The sequence below is a fragment of the Crocodylus porosus genome, unplaced genomic scaffold (genome assembly GCF_001723895.1).
Source record: "Crocodylus porosus isolate Cpor-Errol unplaced genomic scaffold, CroPor_comp1, whole genome shotgun sequence".
NCBI classification, from domain to species: Eukaryota; Metazoa; Chordata; order Crocodylia; family Crocodylidae; genus Crocodylus; species Crocodylus porosus.
This window is the reverse complement of record NW_017728921.1, coordinates 17,343,059-17,353,433: the sequence shown is the minus strand read 5'-3', so window position 1 is coordinate 17,353,433 and position 10,375 is coordinate 17,343,059. Positions and strand designations below refer to the sequence as shown.

The following is a 10,375-nucleotide window of genomic DNA, read 5'->3' as shown; positions in this document are numbered from 1 at the left end:
GCAGGTCGGTGGAAGCTGAGGGGCACGAGGGGCGTGCGGCCGCGTTGACTGGACGAGGCGAGAGTGGACAGGCCGTTTCTTTGCTTGTCATGCGGGACGGGATGGGACGGCTAACAGAGCTTGCGCCCACCGGGTGTTGCAGCAGCCGATCGCGATGGAGGCCGGGGCAGGTTCAGCAGTAGGGGAGGCTTGGCAGGCCAGCCAGCCGCCTGCCCTAAAGATTTGTTAGGGTGAGATCTTTTATCAGGCTGTCGACGTCCATCCTGGGATCGAATCAGACCAGCTTTCGTGAATGCAAAATGGCCCTCCTTGGGGTAGACCTCCCGAGCTCTGCTGTGTGCCGGAGGAGGTCAGTCTTGACGAGGACGATTGTCTTGTGTTCAGCAGCTTGTCTGATTCTCCCACCTACGCAGTTGGTTCGGTAAAGGATCTTGTCGGAAGAAATTCTTGTCTGTGTCATAACTTCTGGACTGTCACAGCTACAGCATTGCTCTGACAGGACCAGAAGTTGCAAGGGAAGGCAGTAGGGGGCTGATCAGACTGGGTAGGCTCTACATTGATATTCTCGCGTTCAGCATTCATTTCCACTGAGACATATAGGGTCGTGGGCCAGATGGATTTGGCTGCGACCCAATATGGCATTGTGGAAATTGGAGTCTCTTCTCCTTTTTGTTCCTTTTCCACCTTTTTCAAGGGTAGCAGTACTAGGGCCCATGGGCAATTGGTGCTGCCTTAGTTGGGGGGGGACATGTTCCCCCCCGCGACCAGTCCCACCGGCCGCTTCCCCCCCGCAGCCGATCTCAGTGCCTGGGGGGATCCAATCACAAGACAGCCGATCATTGAAGCTGCTTCCGGCAGTGGCTGCAGTAATCGGCCAGCTCTTACAGTGGCAGGCACTGGTGCTTTTGCCTGCCCCCTTTGTCCATCGCCTAATTGGTGATCGTGGCTGGTCAGGGGGTGCACTGGCACTCTCAAGGGGTGCACATGCACCTCCGTGCACCCTTTACACATCGCCACTGCTAGGGCCTAAAGAAGCTATTCGCGTTGGCTAGGCAGAGAACATAGAGGCAAATATAGTGGCAAATGTAAGGCAAAGAACTTGCAGCAGTCTTGAGCTCTACAGTGTACATCTCTTAGAAGAAAACGAGATGACGAGGCCTTAGCTTTTGGGTAGCAAACTGCACTCCTTTCCCCACATCCAGTTGCATGGAATAGCTTGGGGCTGAAATGAGAGTTTTTACCTGCAGAGATATTTGGAAGTCTTAGCACCTTTCTAGAGAACTTTTCTGCTAAAAGGAAACTAACTAGGCTGTGAAGTGGGTCTCTGGCAGGGGTGGGCAAAATGCAGCATGTCGGCTGAATGCGGCCCACCAGGCCATTCTATCCGGCCCACAGGGCCCCTAAAAAATTTAGAAAATTAATATTTATCTGTCATGCAGCCCTCGATGGCTTGCCAAAACTCAGTAAACGTCCCTCTGCCCAAAAATAATTGCCCGCCCTTGTTCTATGGTGTGAAAATTGTTGTACAGAAACAAAGTCCCTGTATACTCTGGGTGTTCTCCAAAAAAAAAGAAAGGGGAAAAATCTCTGATGATAGCGCCAATTCAGTTTCACCAATTTTAGTAGTTTGGAAATCCATAGTATAGGCAGGCTACTGGTTCTGCATGGTGTTAATGCCAGCTACATATAATGTAGTTCTGAACATGGCTGTAAGCATCTTTTCTCATCTTGCTAGCTTTTTAACTTAGTTAAATAATATAGTCTTGCTGCTTTATTTTGTTGGGGGACCGTTAAAGTGTTTTGGGAGAAAGCACAGCTTGTGAACTCTAACAAAAAAGTCTGTGATCTAAAATATGAGTTTTTGTGGTCAAATAATTATCTATTAAAAAAAAAAAAAATCCCAATCTGATTTTTAAAAACCTGACTGAAAATCACTTTCCTCCTTGTTTACTTTTGTAGTTCTTGTCACCATTTGATTAATTTTTCAGGTATCATAGCCTGCCAGCCAAAGATTTGAGTTCCTGTTCAATAGAAACAGGAAAAACCCTTAATCTTCCAGGCTTTTTTTTATTCACTGTTTAAAAAAAAAAAGCAAATAAAAGCCCATATCCAGTTTTTTTCTTTTGCAGGTCACCCTTGAACCAAGTGCATGATTATGGGGATCAAGGAGTCTGAAAGCTGCTTGATTCACAGTATCATTGCTGACAAGGCAGACTATCAGCCAGATAACTGTTTGAATTTATACTGTACAGCTGTTTGCTCCGGGTCTTGAACAGGTCAGTTGTTGCTGGCAGTTTTCTGTGTGGGTCTTGTTTAATAGACATATGTGTCATTCAGATGGGGTGAGGGACAAACATTGCTTAGCAAGAACTTAATGATTTTATATTTGGTGTGGGTAGCACTCATTCATGTCTCGTGTCAACCCCATCTGAGCAGGCAGGTCCCTGTTCCAGTTTCCATGGATTGCTTGCTGCTGGTCACCTCCTCTGGAACTTTCACCTTGCTGTGCAAAGTATCCCAAATAGCTTAAATTTGTTAACCTTCCAGGCATGCTGTAAAAGACATTTCTTAGATCAGAGTTGGGAGAAAGGGCAGTGAGTATGTTTCCCAGAATTTTGGAAGGGTGGAAATGAATTTCTGTAGGTGTCTTTTTGTCTGTTTGACTTTTATAGGAATTATTACTTTATGCTGCTAGATTTTGTTGTGGTCTCTTTATGTTATGGAACTAATAGCCTTGGGTAGGTTTTTTTCGTCTTTGTAAATCTAAATATGTAAGTTTATATGTGATGTGTGTTGGGGAAATAAATGGAGTTTATGCCCTTTTTGGCTGCTTTATAATATATAAGAAAGGAAAAATGCCTGGATAAGGTATGTTGTTCTAACGTTTTTTTAAAGTAAAGAATCCTTTATTATGTTTTTCTTTAGAAATTACGTTCTATGGTCTCTGACATGCACCTTTTGGATTCTAGCAAGCAAGCATAGTCTTTGTTGATATACACATACTTAAGTGTTTGTAACATTGAAGCATATGGATTTACTCATAATATTAATGTGATGACAGGTCATTTCAGTATCATTATGTATGTGCTTTGATGGTTCAGCCCTTTGTAGTATGCCAGGGAAAGAAGAACAATAGGCTTTAGAAATGGAGTTAGTTGAGGTTATGACTAGGTGTATAGTCACAAGGAAAATGTTTGTGTTCTGCTGTGCTGGGCTATCTTAAACTAAAATGTCCTGAATTTACCATTCGGAGAACGTGAATTTTAATACATCCAGCAGGTGGGAGTTGGCTGCTGTGTCTGAAAACCTACAACAGATTATTTGGGATATTCCAAATAACAGTGTGTATCTTTTGTTTTTGTCCCCAAATCAAAACAAATGTGGTAAGCCAGTATGGGTTTATCTTAAGTAGCTGTAAGTAAAAAGATAATATTTTGTTTATTCGATCAGATTATGGGATTGTTCAGAAAGAAGACAAAAGTATAGGATGAAGTGTTTTGTTTGTTTGTTTTTTACTATTTTTACCACACTACAAAGTAGTACAGTTTCCCCAAAGAAATATTTGGGTAAAGTACTTACTTCTTATTGGTCATTATTTTTAAACTTGATTCCTTAGTAAGTCCTAAAGATAAGACTTATATTGGATTTTTTTTATCGCATGTGTGTTGATTTTGCAGTATAGCGTGCATATATCAGTATTAGCAAAAATGCAAGCAAACTTAGTAATGTCCTGGTGCTAATCGATATATTTGCACTCATACTTTCCAGGGTGCACCGTTTGCCATCTGTTCCTCAGAGTTGAAATGAATAAACAAAAATACAAAGCTGACTAAACAAGGCAACTCTTAAAAAAAGAAAAAAAACCCCCGTGCTTAAATGATGTCTTATTAAAATATAAAGACCAGATTCATTATTTAAATTTTCTTTTACTTGTCTTTATTCTTAACCTAAAAGTGCTACTTGGCTTTGGTGATGTGAATCGATACTGTTTGTGTGCTGTGCGCACCCATGGGGGAGGCATGGGGAGCATGTTTTCCCTCCCCCTGGATTTATGTGTGGGGCAGAGATGAGCTGTCCACTGCGGGCTTGGTGCTGGGGCTGTGCCACCCTCTTTCCAGTGAGAGGTCTGGACTTGGAGTGGCCAGTAGCAGGGTGGGCTCAGCTGTGTAGGGTGGGCAGTGGCACTGGGAAGGGTGGCTATGCTGGGGCTATGGGGAATTTTGGGTGGCTGTAGTCCCCCCCCAAGCCACCCCCTAATGCTGCCCCTGCCCAAAGCACTCTGCTTTGCTGCCTTTCCCTCTGGAGCCCCGTTCTTGCTGTGCGCCCTGTGCCTGACCTACAGTGCATAGCTTCCGAGGGAAAGGCAGCAGAGCAGAGTGTCCCAAGCAGGACTGGCACTGGGGGGCAGCTTGGGGGACTATAGATACCTCAGAATTCCCTGTTGCCACCCCTTCCAGTACTGCTGCCTGCCCCATACATCTGAGCCCACCCCACTCCAAGCCCAGTCCTGGCTTAGCCCCCACATTGGGAACAGCCCCTGGCCCTGCGCCTGCAGTGGGCAGCCTACCTCCACCCCACACACACATCTGGTGGAGCACATGCTCCCCATGCCTCCCCCCCCAGGGGTGCACATAGCAGTCCCATTCACCACCATGGCTGGACAGTGCCTGCCCCTGTCCTACTCCCTGCCTCACCGTGAGGACCTTGATCTCTTCCTCCCATGCCCCTTCCCCCCCAACCCTGTCCAACAGACTTACCAGCAGGGAACTGCTCTCCAAGCTGCTGAGCTGCCTTCCTGGCCATGTGCATGCATACAGCTGTGCACGTGCGTGCAACATTTATTGGTGACATTATTGGCTACACTGGCCAAAAAAAAGCGGTGGCTGATGATGCTAATTTTCCTTTTATTGGTGCTGATCTTATATATTGGTGCACCTCTATATAATTTAATAAGAACAAAAGCTTAAAAGGTCACAGTGAAAAGGAAATTTATTTTTCTTCGATTTCTGCAGTTCTGCACAAAGGAGCTTTCTATTTTTTTGTCAATGGAAAATAAACTTTGCTTGATAACAGTTTTGCAAGATCATTGGTGGAAAGCCTGAAATTCTTAGAGCTCTTTGAAACTTGCTATGCACTTAAATATTCTTAATTAAGAGCAGACATATCGGTTTTTGGCAGGCAGCATTCTTTAAGAGCCTCACTATAGAATTTCCTCAGTATATGGTGAGCAAGGGAGCAAAGGAACTTGCAGCATAGTGTCCTGCAAAATGCTAAAACTTTGGAGATCTTAAAATCGACAAGCCTTAATTGAAATGTGCAAGTCTATAAAATGATCCAGTAAAGGTTGACCTGTTTTGAGATTTAGGCATTAATTGGTTTAGCAAAACTGAGAAAAGTTAGGTTTCAGTAAGCAAAGGGTTGTTTTTTGTTGTTGTTAATCACCAGGCAGACACCAGCGTTTGGCAGTTGACATTACTTTTTCAGTCTGTCAGTTGGTCGGGAGGATTCTCTTACCTCTTTTCACACTCTGCAAACAGAAATCCCTCTCATTAAATATGATTTTACTTCTTTAAAACACATGTCCTTCCTTCTGTAATTCCCTACTTGAGCTATATCAGAAAATCACGTATTAAATGATTTCATTATGAACATGGACTTGGCTAGATAAAATTTATCTGAACTTGGTAAGTTTTACTTTGTGGGCAACCATGTTCTTGCTCTATTGCCATGATTCTTTACCAAAGCAACTTGGCGTACTTGTGGCACAAATGAGCAGATGGACACTTAAAGTTTGGGGGAGAGTAAACATTTTATTATGGATTCAGCTGTTACAAGTTATCACCACCAAATTTTCCTTGCCTGATAGGATTCTTCAATAGCTGAGATCTTCTTGATAAGAAAAAGTTGCTACATTTTCTTCTTTATAGTCCTTCTTTTCACCTTTGCTCCAAGTGTCTCCTGCTCATTTTGTTGTACAGAATTAGCGGGGATGATTTCTCAGCTGTATGGGATGGCCTATTATTCTCTTGTGTCAGAAAAATTTTGCTTCTTGTGGCTGAGAGAGGTTTTAAAAGTGATCTTGCACTTCTCCCCAGGGATGTAGGTCTATATTGTTACTTTGCTTACAAGTGAAAGTGAAGGACAAATAGATGCTTGCTCAGGGGCATAGAGGAAGCTTGTAACTGAGCTAGGAATAGAACTGAGAACTCTGAGGTAGTAGTTATTATTTAGGTATGAAACGCTTGTGTCATGTCATTTTCAAAAGTAGCTCAAATCTACACTTTATTTCTGTACATTGGCATTACTTCTGCCTCCTCTTGTTTATCTAGTGGGGTGTTTTTGTTTTTTGTAATTTTCAGATGGAATAAAAATGTGTCACTGAAAGTTTGAATTGCTTGTCATTGTAGCACTATGGGATACTCTAATGGGCCTTAGTCCATAACCCAAAATATAAGGCCCACCTCCTTATTTGCTGTGTGAGCTTGTTACTTAACAGCTGTCATCTTACCCAATTTGTAAGATAAAGATAATCAGGACTGCCATTCCCAAAAGCTAAATAAACAAACATAAGATATGCAAAAGACTAGTTCTTTGGCATGTCTCTTGGTCTCTGTTCCTTGAATGTGTGACAATATAGCCCACTTCCTTAAAAGTGAGAGGCTATTTTGACTTCTGTTGAAGGAGCTCTCCTTCTCACACTTGGCTGCTCCCAATTCAGTAAGTACACCTGCCCCAAATGTAACCCTTCCTTCTCTAATAACGTTGCTTAGTCCTGCTGTGTTGTCACCAAGCTTCATGTCAGTTCTGTCCAATCTTGCCTCTGCTACCTTTGGGGTCCTTGACTGCTGTCAGGGGGTATGTATTTGTGGGAGGATGGGGTGGCAGCTGTAGGGGTTTGCTAAGTGGGAGGGGGAAGAGAGCTGTGTCTGCTACTTGGGCTTCTTAACTTTAGGAAGTGGCAAAGTGGGACAGCCAGCCAGCTGAAGGGTGGTTTTTCTAGACAGAGCTGTAATTCATAAAGGGCTGTGTCATCTTTATTGCTGAAAGGGCCCAGCCCCAGTTAAAATCCTGTCGCCTGTGGGGAAAAAAGTGTTAGTTGGATGTTGTGGGATAGGAGTACTTCACCAGGGCCTGAGTATTAGCAGATATAGTTGCATAGTTTATAACTACTTAACAAACTCATCCCTGTATGTCTCAATGTCTCAGTTGTAGAAGCACAGCTATGTACCCTGGGCAGTTGCATGGTACCTGGGGCAGCGCCAGCTCCTGCCACGCTGATTGTGGTGGGACAATCAGCTGCTACTGTGGCAATGACTGCTTTTTGTGCCCCCAACCCCCCAGCCCAAAGGCAGCACCTGGCGCTGCTGATCTGGTTGTCCTCCTTCTCCCCCAGTTACACTATTGGTGTGTCTGCCCTCTGCAGCTTGAAAAGAATACAGCAGTCATGGCATGTTGTAAACATTTCTTTCCGTCTTGGATCAGTATCTGTCTCCAGTAGATTTGTATCTGTCTTCAGAGTCTAGCAGAGATGAGTGTCTTGGGATATAAAAAGGAAAGAGGTTAGGTTACAGGAAGGCTATGTGGGTTTTGATTTTGTTTTAAGACAATAAGAAACTACCCAAAGGGGAGGAGCTTCAGATTCTCCTGGAGGGAATTGTGCAGTTCTCTAAATATAGAATTTGCAATATTTACTCTGCGTAGACCAGTCAGGAAAAGGGTAATTTATGCATATGCCAACACGGAGGCCTAGGAATGGCTGACTCATGCCTTCATCCTCAAGTTAGGCCTTGCCTATGTTTTCTTTGCACAGCTGCCAGTAGCTCCTGCAGCAGACAGTAACTGCTGTCACACAGTTCCCAGAGTTTGTCTTCCCCCCACCCCCCTGCACTTGCAGAGGATGCAGGTAACTTCACTCAGCAGCTGATCCTCTGTGTGTTAAGAGCACCAGCTGCCCAACAGACAGAAGGCACAGGAGTACCTTTTCACATGTTTTTTGACACTTGCTAGATGATGCAGGAGCTTTGCTGCTTTTGACGGAGATGGTCTGACTCTTCTGCTACAAAGAAAAGCTTTGCAGCTGTGGAGAAAATCGGAGTATGGTGGAGTTTTGTTGGCAAAACTTTGTGGTACAAAGCCCTTCAGTGGGCTGTTTTCTGTGTACGTGTTTCAAACCAGACTTCAAATGTGAGATGCTACTGGCTATTCATGGAGCATTTTGCATGAATAGGAATTTGTGTCATTTTATAAACTTGTCTCCCATCCAACCAATGTGTCAGTGTTTGCACCCAACTTCTTAAAGCTTGATTGTTCTCCATAGATGTAACTTGTCAAGTGTTTTAATGTTAAAGGTTTTCTGCATATATTTAAAGCGAGGTTCACCAATACATCAGTCTGATATTGGTTCAGCACTGATGTAAAGAAAATTGCTTGTATCGGAAATTGGCCTGATGTGGCTGCTGATTTGGCTAATAAATACCTGTGCATGCGTGCAGCTGCAGTGCAGCACATAGGTGGTGAGGAGCACAGCCTGGCAGCTTGGAGAGCTGTGTGCAGCTGGTAAGTTTGTTGCAGTGGAAGAGGTGGGGAGGGAAGGGATGTGGGCGTGCAGATCAAGACCCCCATAATGAAGGAGGGAGTGGGGCTGGGGCAGGCACTGCCCACCCATGACTCATGGGGGCGGGAAAACACAGTGAAGGGGAAGCAGCTTCTGCTGCTGTGCACACCCTGGGAGGGCATGGGGGGCGTGTGCCCCCAGATCTGCGTGGGTGTAGGTGGAGTGGATTTCAGTTGTGGGCTGGGGCCAAGGCTGCCTTGGGCTCTTACCAGTGTGTGTGGAGAGGGGTTTGGGTTGGGCTGGGCCAGGCCAGAGCTGCACTTGGTGCAGGCAGTGGCGCTGGGGAGGGTATGGGGGAGCTACAGCAAATTTGGGGTGGCTGCAGCCCCTACCCCTACCCCGTAGTCCCCTCCAAGCAGGACTTCTGCCTGCCCCAAGCACAGCCCAGCCCAGCCCACCCCAACCCTGCCCCCGCTGGGAAGAGCCCGGCGCAGACTGGGCCCCAGCCCAGGCCAGCAGCTGCAGCCCATCCCACCCTGTGCAGATCTGGGGGCACATGTCCCCCCTATGCCTTCCTGGGGTGTGTGCAGTGGTGGGAGCTGCCCCCCCCATTCCTCCTGAGTGAGCTGCAGTTCCATCCGGTGCTGTGCCCCACCGCACCCTGGCCGGGCAGGGCAGCACTTGCCCCAACCCCAGCCGTACTCCTACTTCTCTCACCGCAGAGGCCTTGATCTTCCCTTCCCTCCCCCATCCCCTTCCACTACAACAGACTTACCAGCTGGACGCAGCCAGGCTGTGTACCTGAAATCAGATCTGTATCAGTCAGTATGCCTCCTTAAAAATTAGCTATTGGTATCGGCGCCCAAAATCTCTATTGAAGCACCCCTATTTAAAACACTAGTATGACTATAACAGTATGGTATAGGAACACTATACATCAAGCATTCATGAACTTCAGGAAACTCTTAGGCTAGTGATAGTAATTGGTAGTTACTGTCACTTAATTGTTCTAGCTACATTCATGCCATACTACTGCAAAGTAGATGATTGGTGAGTAAACAGAGCAGGCGCTTGTCAAGGGTGACTAGCTTTCAGAGGCCCATGTTAAGGGTAGTGTTCTAATGGAATCCAGCAGTTCCAGAGTATGGTGCTTACATCCTCTATTTGTAGTGCTTTTCAGGTCAAGAATTAAAAGCCTTGGAGATTACCCCCCCTTTTTTTGGTCTGAGTTTTGTGTGCATGTGCACTTTCTTAAGAAAAGCCTCAAATTCTAGACTGAAAATTCAAGGGTGTGTGGTTAAGCAGTGAATACTCAGTCCAGCTGTGCATGCAGATTGACTTTTTTACACTGCTATTGTTTCATAAATGACATGTTTTCTACCATTGAAAAGATGTGTGTGCAAGACTACTAATATTGCTCTGTGCTAGATGGTCCAATACATGTGAAATCTAGGAGAAGTATGCAGTGTACTGTACCCACACTTCAGCCATACTATGGTCATTTAATCAAATAATAATGAAATTACTGGCTTTTAAAACTTTTTAGAATAAAATTACAACGTTTAGTTTTTCACATATTCTATACAAGGGGTTTGCAATTTTTTGCTGCTGCAGGCTAAAATTTATAATCTGACTGCCTGCTGCATGCCACAGATCTCCAACCCAAGCTGTTTGCTTACTCTCACTAGTGATTTTGTACTAGGTACTATGCACATAATAAATCAAAGAAACTGTGGCTTGTGTGGACTGTAGGTACTCTTGTTACTTCGTTTTTCAATTTAAACATGTATGTCTTATTAGATGCATACAAAAATCTTGCAG

The 10,375-nt window shown here is 44.8% G+C and overlaps 1 protein-coding gene across 2 annotated transcripts in view; it reads left to right on the top strand.

Annotated features, from left to right (window-relative positions):
- Window positions 1–10,375, top strand: part of SPECC1L (sperm antigen with calponin homology and coiled-coil domains 1 like) — a 112,648-nt gene that overhangs the window by 242 nt on the left and 102,031 nt on the right. For both annotated transcript variants that reach the window (XM_019539155.1, XM_019539156.1), the window contains exon 2: window positions 2,130–2,276. The gene's annotated coding sequence lies outside the window, so the exon portion shown is untranslated. The remainder of the gene's footprint in view (window positions 1–2,129; window positions 2,277–10,375) is intronic.